We start from the raw sequence: 22,257 nt of genomic DNA, 5'->3' as shown, positions 1-22,257 counted from the left end.
CCCTAAGGTGGTGTCAGTGTTTCACCTGAACCAGCTTATTTTGGTGCCTTGCGCCTACTAGGGACTTGGAGGACTCCAGGTTGCTAGATGTTGTCAGGGCCCTGTAAATATAGGTTCCAGGACGGCTGGAGTCAGGAAAACTGACTTGCTGTTATCCTGTATGCACCCAACAAACTGGGTGCTCTTGCTTCTAAGCAGACTATTGCTAGTTGGATGTGTAATACAATTCAGCTTGCACATTCTGTGGCAGGCCTGCCACAGCCAAAATATGTAAATGCCCATTCCACAAGGAAGGTGGGCTTATCTTGGGCGGCTGCCCGAGGGGTCTCGGCTTTACAACTTTGCCGAGCGGCTATTTAGTCATGGGCAAACACGTTGGTAAAATCCTACAAATTTGATACCCTGGCTAAGGAGGACCTGGAGTTCTCTCATTCGGTGCTGCAGAGTCATCCGCACTCTCCCGCCCGTTTGGGAGCTTTGGTATTATCCCCATGGTCCTTTCAGGAACCCCAGCATCCACTAGGACGATAGAGAAAATAAGAATTTACTTACCGATAATTCTATTTCTCGGAGTCCGTAGTGGATGCTGGGCGCCCATCCCAAGTGCGGATTATCTGCAATACTTGTACATAGTTACAAAAATCGGGTTATTATTGTTGTGAGCCATCTTTTCAGAGGCTCCGCTGTTATCATACTGTTAACTGGGTTCAGATCACAGGTTGTACAGTGTGATTGGTGTGGCTGGTATGAGTCTTACCCGGGATTCAAAATCCTTCCTTATTGTGTACGCTCGTCCGGGCACAGTATCCTAACTGAGGCTTGGAGGAGGGTCATAGGGGGAGGAGCCAGTGCACACCACCTGATCCTAAAGCTTTACTTTTTGTGCCCTGTCTCCTGCGGAGCCGCTATCCCCCATGGTCCTTTCAGGAACCCCAGCATCCACTACGGACTCCGAGAAATAGAATTATCGGTAAGTAAATTCTTATTTTCTATTTAACATTACGTGATTGACAGGCAGAGGCATTTGGAGGGAGGTACTGGGGCAGCCTGAGTTTGGAAAACAGGGGGGATGTTGCCCCTTTTTCTGGGAGTAGCAAGGCCAAGGACTGCATTGCATATGCAGTTTCCTTGGCCTCGCAAGTCGCACTGTAACAGCAAGCCTGAATAAGCTGATGCTTAATTTGCCTGCCATTGTGATGTTCATCACTGATGCGATCGCATCGTGGTATGCACCTCCTCCTGCATTTGCTTTGCAAAGGATTGCATTTGCAAAGCAATTGCAATCCTTATTTAATTAGGCCCATAATGGCTAATGATGTAAATACCTTATATTATAGGTGTAGTTGAACATGCAAAGAATCTAAGGTCTCAAAAGCTCAAAATACATTGCAGTAAAATGTATTAGTTCATTAGTTATACTGTATGGTACAGCTGGTATGACAGAAGTATACAGTAATACATTTTACACATGAACACCAGTACAAATTAGGAAAGGGGGCATGGCCACGGGTAAAAGGGGTGTAGCCACGGCCCCCTTTCCTATACTTTCAATGTTAATTTGGAGAGTCAAAAATCAGTACAAAGCCCTTTTTGGCAGGTACAGACCATAAAAAAAGGGTACTGTACCTGCCAAAAAGGTACAGTTGGAGGGTATGCAATATATGTTTTATAAGTAATTTGCTGATCACTTACCAGAAGGCGACTGAGTTTATAATGTGCTGTAAGAGTCAGAGACCCAGCCACAATATACTGTAAAGACAAATATCAGTTTTATACATTATCAAACATAATAGGTGCAGTGTGTAGCATAATAATTAAGTGTAATGTTAGTCTATACTTGTCTACTTTTTAAATCCTTCCCTTGGGGAGAAATCCAGTTGGATTTGAGATGGGTGTTGAGGTAGCCGTAGCACCGCTGTTTAATGCCAAAATTTGCGGCCTCGTATGGTGGGTGGCAAAGTCATGAAAACATATTCTGCTGCTTAATCAAGCCCCTGGACCTTGCACTTTACTGTGAAAGATGACTTGATCCAGAACATTGGTCTACTCTCAGGGGACTGCGGGAGAACTTCTCAAAATTCAGGAGTCTCCCCGACATTCTACGAGAGTAGCCAAGTAATCCTAACAGTAAATGTTAAATCGGAAAATAATGCTCACTTTAATTACACAATTACCTACATGTATTTAGGTATCAACCTATAAATATATTTATTAACACATGCACGATAATAGTCATTTCTATTTTGCAGGCAGTGCAGTACACAAAAATAGTGAAACGCGCTTCACATAAGGTTGTGATACTTACAAACACAGGTCCATAAAATGGAAGACCGCTTACGAAGTTTGCAGAGATGGTAGTAAATGCAGATGCAATGCCCAGCACAACTTGCAGAACGGCTGTAGCAATCAGCACAATCTAAATACAGAAGCATACTGTGTATATTAATAAACTGTTCTGAATAGACTTGATTATTAGTTCAGTAGAACAGTGCTGCAGTTGAAGAGTAGAAACAAAAATGGTGCCAATCATATCATTGGAATAGTTGATAGCAAACTATATTTTGGGGGAAAATCCTGAAGGGATTAATATGGCTGATTGACAGTTAGAATGTCGACTATCAGAAGAGGGACAGCGTTATGTTGAATCCGCCATGCCGCCATGCTAGTACTATGCTGTAAAGCATTGCACCCATGTCAGCTTTGTAATACCCCTTTTCCACTAGCTCAAAAAACCTGGGCTTTTGCATGAGGGAGCGCATTTACCCGGAATTTTTGGTAGTGGAAAAGGCTCCCTCTGAAAAATCCCGGGTCAAGTGACCCGGGAATCCTACCCGGGTAGCTACCTGGGTTGGACCTGGGAATGAACTGGGTAAGGGTGTAGTGTAAACGGGTTACCCGGGTCATCCGACCCGGGACCTGTTTACAGCATGTTAAGAGCCCATACCTCCCTGACCGCAGTGTCCCGCGGGCGGTCGGGAGGTTGGGGGGGACAGCGCATGCTGTCAGCGCTGCTGTCTGTCTTGCTATGCTGGCCGGGACAGTGTGTGCTGGAGGCTGAGGGCAGCCCAGCAGCTTCCAGAATGCTGGGCTTGCCCCCAGTGTGACAGTGGGCAGCATCGCATTGGGGGCGTGGACTTACAGGACCGAGGCCATGACCCGAGGGTCCCGATCTGCTGGATTACGTCATCTCCAAGTGCCGGCCAGGAGACACTGCTCCGGTCCGTCTCGGGTCTTAGCTGGCTTGGATCCATGTTCCAAGTCCTGGGTCAGACCCAAGACTTCTAGTGGAAAAGGGGTATAAGTTTAAACATGATGGTAAAACATATTTATTTATTTATATATATATATACATACAGTATAAAGTTGTAAAGCCGAAGTTATGAAGCCTAACCGGCTACAATGGTTTACAGTGCAGTTCTACCATGCTGGCATGTTGGGTTTGATATACGACTGTCCACCTCCTAATTGTCAGCATTCTAACTGTCAATAAGATAACTTCAGTACATCCTGTCTTGAAGGCGGTAACAACCTGTCCACTTGTGTGATTATGATAGTGTGAATTTACATTTACTGCAGCCATGATGTGAGGAGAACCCAAATTACCTTAGTTACTGCTCACTTAAGCTGTATATATTACACCATGAGGCTGATAAAGATTATTTGTGAATAAAACATCCATGTCCATATTGTACATGCACACAAACACTTCTTACACTTCCATCCCTTAATAGATTTGGTGGCAGTCTGAGTTGCCCTTACGGAGCCTTCTGATTATAGAGGCAGATGAGAGAAGGGAGAGAGGGCAGTGATTAGAGATCAAGTACAGTAAGGGTATGTTCACACAAATAAGGCCCATTCAGACCACAATATAGACACATATGCACCTGACAGGAGGAGGCAGGGCCGCCATCAGGGATACGCGGTTGAGACTTTAGTCCTAGGCCAAGATCGAGAGGGGGCACTGGTGGTGGCAGTGTGGATTGGGGCCGGGTCATCTGTGCACCAGCCATAGAGGGACAGAGACATTGCGCTATTATAAATGTGCCAGCCATGAGCCAATAAGAGCTCGTGAACCGGTAGCCAATCAGGAGCTGCTGAGAGGTGTGCAGTTGGTCCAGCCCCAATCCACATTGTTGCCCCCCTTGCCTCCTTCTCAGTGCAAACATGGACGTACATACTGTTATGCTCTGACCTCCACCTCCTGTCTGCAGCTCTCCAACGGCAACCAGCACTCCGAATGGTAAGCTGTGGGGGCTGCAGGAGGAGCGGAAGGAGAGGCTGGAGCTGTGAGGGGGTGGTGCAGGCAGTTGCATGTGTGATACCCCATAAGTTTAACCACCTGTAGTGATATACTGTATGTATGGGGCATCACTGTGTATACTGTATATAAACATTTATTACCAAAAACTGTTGGGACACTAAAGCTAATACAGATACACAGGTATCCCTCACAGAGGAGAGATTGAGGGGTGGAGTAACACAGAACAGAGCAGTGTGTGTGATCAGGGCCGAAACTAGGATTTTCGTCACCCGGCAATAATTTGGCGCCCACCCCCAAAACAACCCCCCCCCACAAAAAAAAAACCGTGTCAGACTAAAATACTCTTAGATTATGAAAACCATACATTGCACTATATCACTGCACTATATCATAACACTTAATCACTGCTCTACATTCCCCTATCCACTGCACTATATCGATATACTACATCCCCTACATGCTGAACTACATTACTACACTACATGCACCTATATACTACACTACATACCCTATATACTACACCAAATCCCCCCATCTGTGAGGCAAAGCGGAGGTTGATACTGCTACCTGGGAGCACAGTGCCGATAATAAAGTCTGTCTTTAAACTCACCACAAAGCTGCTGTAGTGATACTCGGTAAGAGTTGGAGGTTGTCCAGGCTCTAAGTTTCCACTGTCAAGTGGATAGCTAGCAAAGTGAACCTTTGATTTCTGTAACATCGATGACTGCACCTGTCAGTGTGGTGTGGTGTAGCCTGCAGCTTGTTATCGGTTGGTGCTGGGCAGGCAGCCGGAATCATAGCCTGCTGAAAAACACAGCACCAACAGCTCGCTTCTATAGCTTGTACAGTGCACCGCACACTAGCCACAGCACTGCATGGCAAAGACGGGAGTTTAAGACAGTAGCCAACATAGGAGAGACCCCTTTACTGAAGTTCACCTGCACAGCATCGGAGGCAGCTGCAGCCAGACAGGTGGGTCAGAGACACTGCCCCGGGAGCCGTCTGCTGTCTCACTGGAGCAGCACAACACTGCCGGTAAAAAAACAAAACAAAAAACCCTGCTACTCTGTAACTTCTCAGCGCCCCCTCAAATCCTGCACCTGGTGCGCATGCCCCCTTAGCCCCCCTAGTTACGGCCCTGGTGTGTTATGTCTCTGAGGAGAGGGGTGGAGTGATCTAGCTTGAAGTTAATTGGTCCTGTCAGAGTCTCCTCTGGGAGCAGGCAAGCTCAGGTAAATACTGAGGCTACTTACCAGTCCTGTGAGGGAGCTGATGCCAGGACTTGGCTAGAGAGAGTTTGACAAGGAGCTGTGCCAGTGAGAGAGCACAGAGATGCCCCTGAAACTGCCCCTCACTGTTAATTGACAGCCAAGACTGTAGTGACAGATGTGGATTTCCCTGTCAGGAGGCAGGCTGGAAGGTGGTATTCTCCCCTTGAAGGACTGAGACAGTCCTGGGAATCTGATTGAACCATCTGGGGAGGTATAATAGCTAATTGCAACCAGACACTACAGTGCATCAGGGTACACATAGTTCTACAGTTCCTCACATTTGGCAAGACTAGCAGCAGATTAACAGAGAGACCACTGAAGTTTCAAAAGGGACAGCTGCTAGTTAGAAACCAGCATTATTGGTAGACTTTGCGGTAGCAGCACTAGGAGTAAATTACAGTACCTGAGGCTTATTCTGTACGCCAGCGTTAAAATAATATCTACACTATCAACCCTTCAGGCAGTGTCAGGCACAATTAGACTGCCAATAAGTGAATTTATATTAGTTTGTGCATAGACTACCTAATAAAAACTAGTTAGCAAAAGGCTATTCATAGCATGTACAATTTCTTGAGGGATTACTAGAGACCAAGCTTCTAGTGGAAAGTTATTCAGCTTGATACTTAAAAGAAGAGCAGGAATATTCTCCTCAGTGAATGGAGTAGTTAAGGCTATATTACAGTTCCTTATCCCTGCGTTACAAAGGACTACTAATAAACTGCGGCACAGAGCTGTGTTAGTTCCACTGGAAAGGAGCCTAATTACCTAATATTGCAGCAAAAGGAATTCAGTGATCACCACCTAATGCCACATTAACGACAGGGAAATCAACTACTAACAAACCCGAGTTTGCACCGTTCAAGTGCCTGGATGTTGCAGTGTCCATGCTATTATGGTCAGGATTCAGTGTCAGTGCAAAGTGTACATTTTAGAGACCGTGACTTCACCTTGCTTTAGAGGAAATAAATAGCTATCTCCTTAAGTGCATCACTGTATCGTACACAATTAAACAATGTTACTGTGACTATTTGAGATACATTTAGAAGTATGCTTAGGTATTAACTGACTTTCTTTACAGACATTTCTAAAGGTCTATTGGTTCCCTTGGTGCAAAGTATATATATACTTAATGACAGCAGTGTTACATTTCAGGTTTGGTGTTTTCTTAAATTTCCTAGCTCTACAGCTTGTAATGTACAATTGAAGTGTATGAGTGAAGCGTATGTGAACAGCTGGTGTAGTAGAACTGTATTACTTGATCTAGGCGAAAGTTTGACAGTTCCAGTGAAAGGAAACTTTAACCATCACAGAGTACCAGTACAATAAAATGTTACTTTTGCTATATGTGTAAATTACTTGTGAATGTACTCAAGTCTTTTTGTAGAAACTATCTTCTTTATTAAGCAGGAGGAACAGGTAACCCAAGGACACCCAGCGGGGTATTACACATGTATGTGTATGTGGGGCAACGTGTGTGGTTATGGGGCAGTGTGTGTGTGTGTGTGTGTGTGTGTGGCTATGCGGCAGTGTACAGTGGCTATGGGGCTGTGTGTGTGTGTGTGTGTGTGTGTGTGTGTGTGTGTGTGTGTGTGTGTGTGCAGAAGGGTTTCCTGCCTATTTTGTCAGTCCCATGCCCAACAATTTCTAATGGCAGCCCTGGGAGTATATCTTGACCCCTGATCTAAAATTTGTATTTATGATAATGATTGGCAGTCATTCTTTTTAGCTGAGTGCGTCCTGATTCTTCCCAATGGTAGGAAGCATATGCCAAAGGGGAAAAAATATATAGGGGAGTAAAACAGGTGTTCAAATTTGAACTGTTACTTTTTTATATATGCATATTTATTTAATTGTATTTTACATGGTAATAACAACTTTCTTATTTATTACTAGCAATGCCCAGAAACAGGCTGCCTTGTGTATAGGATATTTCATTATAGTACTTACAATTGAGTACTGTAAGTTAAGCATCTGCTGAGGAAAATTAGGCACTTGCACTATACTACAGTTTTAATCTAGCATCAAATCTTTCTTCAGATATATGTTAATTTATAGCAAAATTATTTCATAGAAGGGTAGTGGATAAGTGGAATAGCCTCCCATCAGAGGTGGTAGAGGCTAAGACTGTAGAGCAATTTAAACATGCTTGGGATAGGCATATGAATATCCTTACAAAGAATTAAGGTTAAAAAAGGGTTGCGATTACCTAAAGGATAAAAAAAAATGGGCAGACTAGATGGGCCAAGTGGTTCTTATCTGCCGTCACATTCTATGTTTCTATGTTTCTATCCTTGCAGAGCAAGATGTGTCTTTTTTTCAGACGGAAATGTGAACATCAGTGAACTTAATCCAAGACATTCCAGTGAACCAGGTACGATAAGCCTCACTCAGACCTGCAGAAGTTAAAGATTGACCAGTCGATGTCTTGCCTGTGGCCCGCTACTTTAGGAAGAACCTTTTTTGTCTTGAAATATGTCCTTCACAACAAGTTCCAGATAGTAGATGTGGAAAAACTGTGTGGATCCCAAAGTAAGGTGGCAGCCAGAACTTTTAAGGTCCCCATACACTAGTGCAACTTCTCCAAGGGGAAAAGTCGCATACGATTTCCCTTGAACTGCCCGGCAGCTTCCCGGGTGGCAGGATTGCATACGATACATTGTATGCAGTCCTTTTGCATACGATGTATCGTATGCGACCCCAGCCAAGGCTGCCAGAACCGATAAATCTATATTGAAGCCCTTGCAATTTCTAGCTCCGATCGGATGCGCACGGGACCGTGCATCGGATCAGAATCGTAGGTAAAACACATGCGATTTGACACTTTTCATCCGATTTCTCCGCCCGGTGCATCAGAATCAGATGAAAAGAGCCCAAATTGCACTAGTGTATGGGCACCTTTACTCCACCAAAAGTATATTCTGATTGGTTATGGTCTGTTATACTTAAATCTCAATTTGAATGAGCACGTCTTAGGACAAAGTTGTGTGGAGAGTGACGTTTTATCATTGTCACATAAACTACAGCTTGAAGGATGCAGTGATGTAATTACAGAGTTTTGAGTTCCCAGATACTTATATCTGGTTGGCTTAACCAATCGACTGGCTAATATTTTTTCCAAAAACTTCCCCAAATTTGTTGATTTTTTTTATTACCAAGTCATGTAAATAGGAGCTATATATATTGGATTCAGTATATTTTGTTTTTAACAAAAATGTTAAATAGTTTAGCTATTATTTAAATAATGTTAACATATAAAAAAATGTACTATTTTGGGGACATTTTGGATTTTTTTTATAGTTTAAAAAAATAAAAAAGTTACTATGTTAGTGGAGGACGGGGTTGAGTGGGCAGAGCAGGAGGCGGTTCCAATACACACACAGAAACACACACAAATTCAGACAGACAGAGACACACAATCACCCTCCCCCTCTCACTCAGGGTCATCTTAACAGCAGTGTAGGTACCTGAGCAAAGCAATGCACTGCACTGCACTGGGGCCCCTACCCATCCTCCAGTGGTAGGGCTGGGGGGTGCTATTAGTGGCAGCTTTGATATCTGCGTACGGTAGGGGGTATTCTATCTTAAGCTCAGTATGTAGGACCTGGAGCAGTAATTTCTGCTAATTACTCTTTTACTGCACAAATGGTGGGAGGGAGAACACTAAACTGTAGAAGAGGGTGTTGGGCTGAATGAAGGGCTCATGGGTACATGACTTCAGAGGTTGTAGGGGGTGTTTAATACACAGGGGAGAGGTGGATAGTGGAGTGGGCTTAATATTCATAATTTTCCGGCAGGAGGGCAGCTTGCTTGACTGCAGATATCTCCAGTTCCCGGAAATAGATTTCTTAGCTTTCAGTGGGATAAAAATATAAGAGAGTCCCACCTTTCAGAAGGTACTGGGAACTTGGGGATCAGGGTTCAGGCGCCAGAGCAATCCACCGATGAATATGTAAAACTGCATACCAGGCATGTGGAGCTGGAGCACGGACCAGCTGTTGGAAGGCTGATGTCTCTGGGCATAGTAGATATAAGCTGCCAGTGTCCACCAAAAGGGGAGAGTCCCAGCTTTTGGAGTATACCCTCGGAAAAACTTGAGAATAGAACCTGAGATATCTGTCTGGGAAGAGCAGTTAACAGGCTCGGATGGGAATCACTGATTTGAAGTTGGATATCTCTGGTTCCCAGGGCCAATTTTCAAAAATCTGGTTCCTCTGGAAAAGGGGATCCTCGGCTATCAGCCTAGGGCCATTATACTCCTGGGGCTCTTGGGCAACTGCCCTTTGAGCCCATACGAAAAGACGACCCTGCCCTCACTAACCCTCTCTTACTTGAGACTGCCTGATCACTGTGGCAGAGCGGCGGCTGTTGCAGAGTCAGCTGCAATAAAGCAGACAGGAAGGGGTGTTGCTGCACTGCCTGATCACTGCTGGCCACAGTTTGTGTGTGGGGAAGAAGGGGGGGTTGCTGCGGGATGCCTGATCACTACTGGCCACAGTAATTAGGACTCAGAGGAAGAGGAACCGTAGCTGCTGTTTCCAGGATGTTCTGCAGCCAGCTGGTGCAGTGGTACAGGTTTCACTGGTTCTGCAGCCAGCAGGTGCAGTGGTACAGCGGGCTGCCACAGTGGCCAGCGGGCTCCCACAGTGGCCAGCAGTGCTGGGAACACACTGGGGGAAGCTGTGGGTGTAGATGAACCGGTATGTCCTCCTGATATACACACAGTATGGGCGTTTCACACTGGCTGCATCAGAAGGGACCATGTGTGGGAAAGCCCAGCCTGTTGTGGTTGCATCTGATGTGACCATGCCAGGCAAGTAGTTAAATGTATCCAGGGTCAAAGCCACAAGTTATATGCACAGATAGGCAAAAAAAAAGTCCATAGCTAGTAACTACTGGATGATCCAAAGTTTTGCCCCCTGATTTAACCTTTTTCGGCATATTTGCCACACTTAATTATTTCAGATCATCGAAATGTAATATTTGACTAAGACAACCTGAGTAAATACATAATACAGCTTTTTAAATGATCAAAAGATCCAGAGCTGAAGCCAGACAAGAAAAAGGATTATATCCATGACATAGCAATGGAAGCTGCTTGTATTGAGTGCAGAATACTTGTGAACAAGGCACATGCAGTTCTTCAGCACTGTTTTGTGAGAGCATTATAATTGAGAATTCTTCTGACCCATCCCATCTCCTCTGATTGGAGAGTGATAAATATCATGGTGATAAAGTACCACCTAATCAGCTCCTAACTGCCAAGTTACAGACTGTGTTTGAAAAATGACAGTTAGTAGCTGATTGGTTAGTACTTTATCACTGTGGTATTTATCACTCTCCAAGGCTTGATAAATCTAGGAACTTCTTTGGTTAGTTGCCACCATCTTTAGATGCTGCCTCTCCCACGATCCCTGGAGATTTTGCACAGGCACCATGGACATGAGAAGATGGGATGACCATCAGAAATCATGTTTAAAGTAGAATTAGGTTACCTCTGTGGATTGCATATTGTTACTTGTAATCAATTGGGACCAGTTGTCCTACTGTAGGTACAGTATATAAGACAAAGCACCATAGTAATTGCTTAAGTGATTAGCATGTGGTTAGCATGTCCATTCAATTGGGTGTGGTGAAATTTCAACATCTATAGAAAATAGGTTCTATAGGGGAAAGGCCCCTCTACGTGTATGTAGGGGTGAATAATTGGATTTTACTTAGTAAGTGTTCCTTAATGCTTCACCTTTTAATACACTGTAGAGAACCAGTAATAACCCCTTTTTTCAGGAATAATGCAGACAAAACATGTTTAAAACTGATTAATGCATGATTAAAGTTGATGTAAATGTAATATGGTCTGAATTGCGGTGGTGGTGCACCGGGCAATTTTTGGCACCGTATACTGTATTGGGGCTAGGTTTATGAGGACAAATAGATATATATATTTTTTTCATTTCCACTACCACTCACTTCCAGTTTTCCTCATACAGAACTTGTACAAGCAAAGCAAATTAAAGATGTAAATACTCACCCCCAGAATTTTTGGTTTACCCTTCAAAAATGTTGCTTGATAGAGTGATGAATGTGTAAACTGGGTGTCATCACTCCCATGTTGAGATGCACAAGTAGCATCAAACTTTGGGTTTGCTTCATTAACAAATGAGGACATCGTGGAGACTTACTAGGAAATAAAGTATAAAAAATGTTAACATGATGAATGAAAACAAAATGATGCTGGTTTCTAGAGAGAATAAATAATGATCTAAAAGTAATTACTGATTGAAGATTTTTTGTTTTCACTTTATTCTATATTTAAATGTACTATATTTTGCATTAATTATTGCATTCATGTAGTATCATTCACAGAATTACAGTCAGTCACTAGACGGATGTATTATTGTTATTTATAAAGATATTATTGGAGATGTGCAGTTTGGTTCTCAAGAAATCCAAACCCACAATAATTTTGTGGATCCAAACTCAACCAAAACCCAGTAAGGTTCTTCCCGTTCTTCAGAATTCAGATTTTAAATCTGAATTTAGGGTTTTGGATTGCAAAAAACTACATGATTTTAGCGATTTGTACCAGTATTTATCAGTTTTAACTAAACCAAAACCGAATCTGAACCGTAGTGCCCGCCCATTTTTTATATCGGATTGGGCATGATTAAAAATTTGTATTATTCACATTACCTGATGTATCAATGTATTCTGTATTGAGAAACCTGACTGCATGACAAATGGTTGGAAATTAATGGCCTTGCTGGTATTTCAATATAGCCACAGCACTTCATAGACAAGCTGGTAATAGCCATAGGATCCTGTATAGTACAGTAATTAAAGGTTGAAGTTTGTATATAACACTGTATCAGTCCACCCTGCAACCCAGAAAAGACACGTTGTCTACCAAGGTGTGACACTTTCTTCCTGTCCTCTTGTAAAAACGAGTCCAGTTTGTGTACACAATCATAGTTCACCAGCTTTAAACAAGCAAATAAAGATAAGGGAATCCACCCAGGGCCGTAACTAGGGGGGAACTAAGGGGGCATGCACCCCGAGTGCAGAATTTGAGGGGGCGCCAAGGAGTTACAGAGGAGCAGGGTTTTTTCTGTGTTTTTTTTTTTACCGGCAGTGCTGTACTGCTTCAGTAAGACAGCAGACAGCTCCCAGGGCAATGTATCTGACCCCCCTGTGTGCTCGTAGCTGGCTCTGATACTGTGCGGGTGAGCTCCAGTACCTGGGATCTCTCCTATGTCGGCTACTGTCTTAAACTCTCTTCTTTGCACATGCAGTGCTGCGAATAGCGTGCGGTGCACCATACAAGCTATAGCAGTATCAACCTACGCTTTGCCTCCCAGATGGGTGGGATTTGGTGTAGCTTATAAGGGGGGTGTAGTGCAGTGATGTAGTTTTACCATATAGGATATGTAGTGTAGTAATATATTGCAGTATATAGGGGCATGTAGTGCACTGATGTGGTGTAGCATTTAAGGGGATGTAGTGTAGTGATGTAGTGTAGCATATAGGGTATGTAATGCAGTGCATAGGGGCATGTAGTGTAGTGTAGCATATAGGGTATGTAGTGCAGTGCATAGGGGCATGTAGTGTAGTGATGTAGTTGAGCCTGTAGGGGATGTAGTATAGTGACACTAAAGTGTAAACTGAGATTTAATCTGCTTTGGTTTTGGAAGGGTAAAAGGAATCCCAAGAGGGGGAGTCTGCAAGTGAATTGCAATAGTTTTGAATATGGGAAACTGACTGTGCAAATTGTTCATTATCTTTGAGGTGGGTCAGGGAAGCAACTTGGTCCTATAATGATTAGAGATGAGCGGGTTCGGTTTTCATCGGTTTTACTTGGATTTACTCGGTTCTCAAAACGGCATCTTATTGGCTCACGGACGTCACGTGTTTTGGATAGCCAATAAGAAACATCCGGATAAATCCGAACTGGCATTAATTCTGGCGTTACATCCGAACCCGCTAATCTCTAATAATGATACCAGGTTATGAAGAGAGGTGTTATGCACACCAGTGCCTGCAGGAATGTACTGGTGTTTGAACTGTTATGCAAAACAAATGGACTCACAGACAGACTGGGGAATATGACATAACGTACACAGAAGGTGACAGGGTAACAAAATACACACAAAGTGAACAGAGAAGCCCAGAGGCTAAGGAACTGGGTGTCTCCCTTGTATTAGTAATGCTCAGATGAGAAAAGCAAGATGTTGTGTTTTAATACGTAGAGAACCCGAAATGCTGTTGCTAAGGGCAACAGCAAAACCCTAAAGGGTTACCAACGGGTGTGGCAGTAAACTCCTTGGTCAGAGATGGAATGATAGACACAAGGAGAGTCTCCACAATCCTAATTCTCACTTGCAGTGCACTGGTTCAGCTTACTGCCACTAAACTGACCCCTGACACCTAGCACAGTGAGACAGGATTAGACAGGCAAGTCTTAGAATACAGCCGCAAACTTGCTAAGTTCACAGAGTAGTAACAGAACCCCAGCAAGCTAAACGACTGACTCCAGTCTTACTGCTAGGTCTGGATTGGCAGAGTGTGATACCAAATCCCCAGGCCTATTTGCAGTAAGCAACAAACAAATACAAAGCTACACAGTACTGGCTAACTTTCAGGAACTGACTAACCAACAAAGATTCAGCAGCATCTGCTTACCCTAAGAAGAGGCCTTATAAAGCAGGTGCTGTCCACGCCCCACTCAGACCTCACAGACTGTGAGCACAAAAACCAGCACCGGATCCCCTACCGTGCACAGAGCCTGTAACCACTGCACAGCAAAAGACCCGAACCGGAGTATCAGCTGCGCTCAGGTTACTCTGCTAGCACTTGTCTCCCGGTTGCCATGACGACGTGGCAGCACAGGGCAGGAGACCCTAACAGTACCCCCCCTCTGACGAGGGGTCAAAGAACCCCTACCACCGGGTTTATCGGGGAACTGCGAGAAGAAAGAGCGGATCAGTCTGGGGGCATGAAGATCACAACTGCGCACCCACGACCGCTCCTCCGGGCCATACCCCTTCCAGTGCACCAAAAATGACAGCCGACCCCGAACCACCTTGGAGTCAAGAATCCTTTCAACAACAAACTCCTTCTGGCCACGTATCAGAAGAGGGGAAGGTCTTCCACTGGAAGAAGGATTACTAATCGCCCGTTTTAAAAGGGAACAATGAAATGTTTTATTGATACCCAAAGAACGGGGCAGATCTAACTGAAATGCCACCGGATTGATAACCCTGGTGACCTTATAAGGGTGCGATGAACCGGGGGCCTAACTTATGAGATGGCTGTCTCAACTTCAAATTCTTGGTAGACAACCAGACGAAGTCTCCTAATTTGAAGCTGCAGGGTCTTTTCCGCTTATCAAAAACCCTTTTGGTCACTAATGACACAGACACAAGGGCTTTCTTCACTTTCCGCCAAATACCTCTAAGGACCGAAACCACAGAGGAACCACCAGGCGTGGAGTCCAGGGGGTCAAAAGAATTGGCCTTAGGATGATGCCCATACACACAAAGGAAGGGAGAGATCCCTGTAGCAGAGTGAGCCGCGTTGTTATAGGCAAACTCCGCCATGGACAGATGAGCAACCCAGTCAGTCTGACACTTGGAGACATAACACCTGAGGAACTGCTCCAAGGACTGGTTCACCCTTTCAGTCTGCCCATTAGACTGCGGATGGTAGCCTGACGACAAGCTGACAGAAATCTGGAGATCGGAACAAAATGCCCTCCAGAATTTGGCCACAAACTGGGATCCGCGGTCAGAGACCACATCAAGTGGCAACCCGTGGAGACGCACAACATGCAGCATAAATAATTCAGACAGGCGTCTGGCCGATGGCAGCCCAACCAGTGGAACGAAGTGCGCCATCTTCGAAAACCTGCCAACGACAACCCAGATGGCTGTCATCCCCGAGGATTTGGGCAAGTCCACCACAAAATCCATTGAAATGTGGGTCCATGGCTTAGATGGGATAGAGAGTGGATGTAATGGGCCAACAGGAACCCCTCTAGGAGTCTTATTTCGGGCACAGATGTCACATGCCCGAACCCACTGATCCACATCCTTAGCCACCGAGGGCCACCACACCGCCCTAGATAGCAACTCCCGAGTTCTGGCAATACCCGGGTGACCTGCCGACTTCTTGGCATGGAATTCCAGGAACACTCGCTGTCTTAACCTAGGAGGCACAAACAAAAGACCTACCGGAAGGTCTGGAGGAGCCTGCTCCTGTGCTCTAAGGACTAATGATAAGAGGTCCTGGGTAATGCCCACTTTAATACATGATGGGGAAACAATGGGCAACGGCTCCTTGGTGGTCTCCTGGATTGGAGCAAAGCTCCGCGAGAGCGCATCAGCCTTGATGTTTTTTGACCCAGGGCGATATGTTATCAAAAAATTAAAGCGAGCAAAAAACAAAGCCCATCGTGCCTGCCTGGCATTGAGACGCTTCGCTGACTCTAAATATGCCAGATTCTTATGGTCAGTGAGAATTGAGACCGCAAACTTAGCCCCCTCAAGCCAGTGTCTCCACTCCTCGAGTGCATCCTTAATAGCCAACAATTCCCGGTTACCCACGTCATAATTCATCTCGGCAGGCGAAAATTTACGGGAAAAGTAAGCACAGGGATGAAGGCAATTATCAGACACTCCCATCTGAGAAAGCACTGCCCCAATACCCATCTCAGAGGCATCCACCTCCACCACAAAAGGACGCTCTGGATCTGGGTGTCGCAGCACCTTGGCCGAAACAAATGCCCTTTTGAGACGGGCAAAAGCCGCTTTAGCCTCACAAGACCAGTGAGCAACATCCGCCCCTTTCTTAGTGAGTGCCACCAAGGGCGCCACTATAGACGAAAATCCAGCGATAAATCGTCTATAAAAATTTGCAAAGCCCAGGAAACGCTGAAGCGCCTTCAAACTAGTGGGCTGCACCCAATCCAGGACTGCCTGTACCTTGGAACCCTCCATTTGGAAACCTTCTGGGGAGATAATATATCCTAGAAATGCGATTTGCTGAACTTCAAATTCGCACTTCTCCAGCTTCGCCCCAAGCCGGTGGTCTCTGAGTTTCTGGAGGACTAAGCGTACATGCTTCCGATGTTCCTCCAGGGAATGGGAGAAGATTAGGATGTCATCTAAGTATACAACTAAGAATCTATCCAAATATTCCCTGAGCACATCATTCATGAAATCCTGGAAGACTGCCGGGGCATTACAGAGCCCAAAAGGCATCACCAAATATTCATAATGCCCTGAGTGGGTATTAAAGGCAGTCTTCCATTCATCCACCTCTCTTATTCGGATTAGATTGTACGCACCGCGTAGGTCAATCTTAGAAAAAATGGTGGCAGTACGAAGCTGGTCAAACAAGACCGAAATGAGAGGCAGTGGGTATGAGTTTTTAATCGTGATACGGTTGAATTCCCTGAAGTCGATGCAGGGTCGCAACGAACCGTCCTTTTTACCCACGAAGAAGAACCCCGACCCAACTGGAGACTGTGAAGGTCTGATAAATCCCTTAGCCAAGTTCTCCTGAATGTACTCTGCCATAGCCTGAGTCTCAGGACGTGACAGGGATTACAACCTGCTCTTGGGAAGCTTAGCATTTGGCAACAAATCAATGGCACAGTCATAGGGGCGATGGGGAGGTAGTACCTCTGCAACTTTTTTGGAGAACACGTCCGCAAAATCTGCATAACACCCTGGCAATCCTGGCAAACTTAGCTGCGAGAGCCTGACTGGAAGGCTCAAGCAACTCCTGAAACAATCAGTACCCCAACTAAGAATCTCCCCAGAGACCCAGTCAAATTGAGGATTGTGGGCCCTTAACCAGGGTAACCCCAACACCAATGGGGCAAAAGTACAGACAGTCACATAAAAGGACAATTTTTCAGAGTGTGTGGCTCCAATAAACAAAGAAATCTGGCTAGTGCAAGAGGTAATTTTACCTTGGGATAATGGTTCCCCGTTTAACCCACAAATCTCAATTTCCCATGCCAAGGGTACTAAGGGAACAGAGTGTTTCAGGGCGAATTGGCGGTCCATAAAAACCCCGTCGGCCCCACTGTCCACAAAGGCCTCAGTCTTGACAGTTTGACCGAGGATCTTCAAGGTCACCGGAATGATAAAAGTCTTCTTGGGAAATTCTGACTTCTGGCCTGACAGGATATTTCCCATCACCCTCAGGCCCTGAAGTATTCTGGCTTTTCTGGGCATGATACTACCACATGACCTTTATTCCCACAGTACAAACACAACCCCTGCTGTCTCCTCCGCGTCTTCTCACGCGAGGAGAGGCGGGTAGCCCCAATCTGCATAGGCTCCTCGGAAAATTCCTCAGAGTCTGAGGTTCCCTTGGGAAGGAAGGAAATCTCAGTCTCCCTTTCAAGCCTACGCTCTCTCAGCCGTCTATCCACCCGGATGGATAACTGCATGAGCTGATCCAAGCTATCAGGCAAGGGATATTGTACCAGTTGGTCCTTTATCTGGTTAGAAAGACCTCTTCGGTACTGGTGTCTCAGGGCTGGGTCATTCCACTGGGTATCATGGGACAACCTCCGAAACTCCGTACAGTAAACCTCAACTGGCCTTCGCCCTTGCTTAAGGATCGAAATCTGAGCCTCGGCTGAGGCCGTCTTGTCAGGGTCATCATACAACATGCCCAGTGCCGTAAAAAAAGCATCAACACTTTTAAGCGACGGACAGTCAGGCTGCAACCCATATGCCCAGACCTGTGGGTCTCCTTGTAGCAAGGAAATCACTATGCCCACCCGCTGAATCTCTGACCCAGAAGACTGAGGCCTAAGCCGGAAGTATAGCTTGCAGCTCTCCTTGAAACAAAAGAACTGCGAGCGATCTCCAGAAAAACGATCCGGGAGATTTACTTTCGGCTCCTTAACCCCTGCAGGTGCTGCTGCTGCGGGAGCTCCGCCAGCAGCCTGGGAGGTGTGCATTTTAATGGACAAATCATTAAATTGTCGAGTCAGGACCTGCACCTGATCGACCACCTGTTGCAACGTATTTTGAGGGGTATGCTCATATTCCCACAAAATTTCAACAGGAGTATTAGGCTGCTGAATATATTATGCACACCAGTGCCTGCAGGAATGTACTGGTGTTTGAACTGTTATGCAAAACAAATGGACTCACAGACAGACTGGGGAATATGACATAACGTACACAGAAGGTGATAGGGTAACAAAATACACACAAAGTGAACAGAGAAGCCCAGAGGTTAAGGAACTGGGTGTCTCCCTTGTATTAGTAATGCTCAGATGAGAAAAGCAAGATGTTGTGTTTTAATACGTAGAGAACCCGAAATGCTGTTGCTAAGGGCAACAGCAAAACCCTAAAGGGTTACCAACGGGTGTGGCAGTAAACTCCTTGGTCAGAGATGGAATGATAGACACAAGGAGAGTCTCCACAATCCAAATTCTCACTTGCAGTGCACAGGTTCAGCTTACTGCCACTAAACTGACCCCTGACACCTAGCACAGTGAGACAGGATTAGACAGGCAAGTCTTAGAATACAGCTGCAAACTTGCTAAGTTCACAGAGTAGTAACAGAACCCCAGCAAGCTAAATGACTGACTCCAGTCTTACTGCTAGGTCTGGATTGGCAGAGTGTAATACCAAATCCCCAGGCCTATTTGCAGTAAGCAACAAACAAATACAAAGCTACACAGTACTGGCTAACTTTCAGGAACTGACTAACCAACAAAGATTCAGCAGCATCTGCTTACCCTAAGAAGAGGCCTTATAAAGCAGGTGCTGTCCACGCCCCACTCAGACCTCACAGACTGTGAGCACAAAAACCAGCACCGGATCCCCTACCGTGCACAGAGCCTGTAACCACTGCACAGCAAAAGACCCGAACCGGAGTATCAGCTGCGCTCAGGTTACTCTGCTAGCACTTGTCTCCCGGTTGCCATGACGACGTGGCAGCACAGGGCAGGAGACCCTAACAAGAGGTCTCACTCAACCAACGTTCTGTACTGCAGGTGACTGTTTTTCTCACTATTTTATTTCTTGAAATTGTAATTTCTTGTGTGACTATTTAAACTATTATATTCTTGTAACCTTTCTTTTTCTGTAACTATAAGCTTTGAAGTTTCTACTTGAATTAAAAATAGAGATGTGCAGCTGGCACTTTTCATTTTTTGTGTTTTGGTTATGGTTCTAATTCCACTTTCGTGTTTTGGTTTTGGCTTGGTTTTGCCAAAACCACCCTTTCGTGTGTTGGTTTAGGTTTTGGATCTGGATGATTTTTGAAAAAAACATAAATACAGCTAAAATCACAGAATTTGGGGGTAATTTTGCTCCTACGGTATTATTAACATCAATAACAATCATTTCCACTCATTTCCAGTCTATTCTGAACACCTCACACCTCACAATTTTGTTTTTAGGCCAAAAGGTTGCACCGAGGTTGCTGGATGACTAAGCTAAGTGACTCAAATGGACAACATAAACACCTGGTCCATCTAGGAGTAGCACTGCAGTGTCAGACAGGAGGGCAAGTATAAAAAAAAAGGCCCCAAACAGCACATCATGCAAAGAAGAAAAATAATTGCAATGAGGTAGTTGTATGACTAAGCCAAGCGTAAAAACAATTGGCCCATCTAGGCGTGGCACTGCAGTGGCAGACAGGAGGGCAGGTATAAAAAAAAGGCCCCAAACAGCACATCATGCAAAGAAGAAAAAGAATTGCAATGAGGTAGTTGTATGACTAGGGCCCTCATTCCGAGTTGTTCGCTCGCTAGCTGCTTTTAGCAGCCATGCAAACGCTAAGCCGCCGCCCTCTTGGAGTGTATCTTAGCTTAGCAGAAGTGCGAACGAAAGGATCGCAGCTCTGCTGCTAAATATTTTCAAGCAGTTTCTGAGTAGCTCCAGACCTACTCATAGCTTGCGATCACTTCAGACTGTTTAGTTCCTGTTTTGACGTCACGAACACGCGCTGCGTTCGGCCAGCCACGACTGCGTTTCTTCAGGCATGTCCGCGTTTGTATCTGACACGCCTGCGTTTTTACACACACTTCCAGAAAACGGTCAGTTACCACCCAGAAACACCCACTTCCTGTCAATCACTCTGCGGCTAGCAGTGTGACTGAAAAGCGTCGCTAGAACTTGTGTGAAACTGCATCGGCTTTTGTGAAAGTATGTTGCACAGAAAAGCCACTTTTTAGCCTGATCGCTGTGCTGCGAACAACGGCAGCTAGCGATTAACTCGGAATGACCCCCTAAGCCAAGCGACACAAACAATTGGCCCATCTAGGCGTGGTACTGCAGTGGCAGACAGGAGGGCAGATATTAAAAAAGGCCCCAAACAGCACATCATGCAAAGATGTAGAAGAGGTGCAATGAGGCAGCTGTATGACTAAGCCAAGCTACACAAACAATTGGCCCATCTAGGAGTGGCACTGCAGTGGCAGACAGGAGGGCAGATATCAAAAAAAGGCCTCTAACAGCACATGATGCAAAGAAGGAAAAAAGGTGCACCGAGGGTGCTGTATGACTAAGCTAAGCAACACAACCACTGAGCCCTTCTAGTAGTGTCATGCAGTGGCTGAATGTCGAGAGTGGGCCACAATTGTTCAGTCCACTGACAGCATCTCCAGCAGGCTCCAGTCATTTTTTAAAAATTCTGCAATTGGTGGACTTATACAGCAGTACCCCAGGACTAATACAGCAGTACCCATGGACTCATACGGCAGTGTCAGACAGGATGGCACATTTCAAAAACTAGGCCCTAAACAGCACCTCATGCAAAGATGTCGAAGAGGTGCAATGAGGTAGCTGTATGACTAAGCCAAGCAACACAAACAATTCCAACTGGAAATTATACGTCCAAATCACTGGAATTATACGTTCAACTCACTGGAATTAATTGGCAAAATCATTGGAATTATACGTCCAAATCACTGGAATTAATTGGCAAGATCACTGGAATTAATAATTATACGTCCAAATCACTGGAATTAATTGGCAAAATCACTGGAATTATATGTCCAAATCACTGGAATTAATTGGCAAAATCACTGTAGTTAATAATTATACGTCCAAATCACTGGAAATAATTGGCAAAATCACTGTAATTAATAATTATACGTCCAAATCACTGGAATTAATTGGCAAGATCACTGGAATTAATAATTATACGTCCAAATCACTGGAATTAATTGGCAAAATCACTGGAATTATACGTCCAAATCACTGGAATTAATTGGCAAAATCACTGTAATTAATAATTATATGTCCAAATCACTGGAATTAAATGGCAAAATCTCGGTATCGCCTGCCTAGTGAAGTGGAATCTAGATGGGATTTGGTACAGGGGACACAATACCTCCATCAATTGTCTAAATCCCACTGCACTAATGGCGGATACCGGACGCATGTCTAACACCAACATAAGTGTCAAGGCCTCAGTTATGAGGGCTTCCATTGTCATGTGAAGCTGAACCACTAGCCATGAACATAGGCCAGGGCCTCAGCCGTTCCTTGCCACTCCGTGTCGTAAATGGCATATTGGCAAGTTTACATTTCTCCTCAGACCATTTACATTTTTGGGGGGGTCTTTTTACTGAACTTTGGCTTTTTGGAGTTTACATGCCCTCTACTATCACATTGGGCATTGGCCTTGGCAGACGACTATGGCATTTCATTGTCTATGTCATGGCTAGTGGCAGCAGCACTAGGAGGA

General features: G+C 45.0%; 1 long non-coding RNA gene across 5 annotated transcripts in view; it reads left to right on the top strand.

The window, feature by feature from the left end:
- The window catches only part of LOC135054935 (uncharacterized), a 63,884-nt gene that overhangs the window by 19,957 nt on the left and 21,670 nt on the right, over positions 1 to 22,257 (top strand). For 4 of the 5 annotated variants that reach the window (XR_010243597.1, XR_010243596.1, XR_010243598.1 and 1 more), the window contains one exon: positions 7,830 to 7,903. This is a non-coding gene — a long non-coding RNA (uncharacterized LOC135054935). The remainder of the gene's footprint in view (positions 1 to 7,829; positions 7,904 to 22,257) is intronic. The other variant, XR_010243595.1, reaches the window with a different exon arrangement.

The sequence above is a fragment of the Pseudophryne corroboree genome, chromosome 3 (assembly GCF_028390025.1).
Source record: "Pseudophryne corroboree isolate aPseCor3 chromosome 3, aPseCor3.hap2, whole genome shotgun sequence".
Taxonomy (NCBI): Eukaryota; Metazoa; Chordata; class Amphibia; order Anura; family Myobatrachidae; genus Pseudophryne; species Pseudophryne corroboree.
Note: the sequence above shows the minus strand (reverse complement) of the source record. Positions and strands in the feature narration are given on the sequence as shown.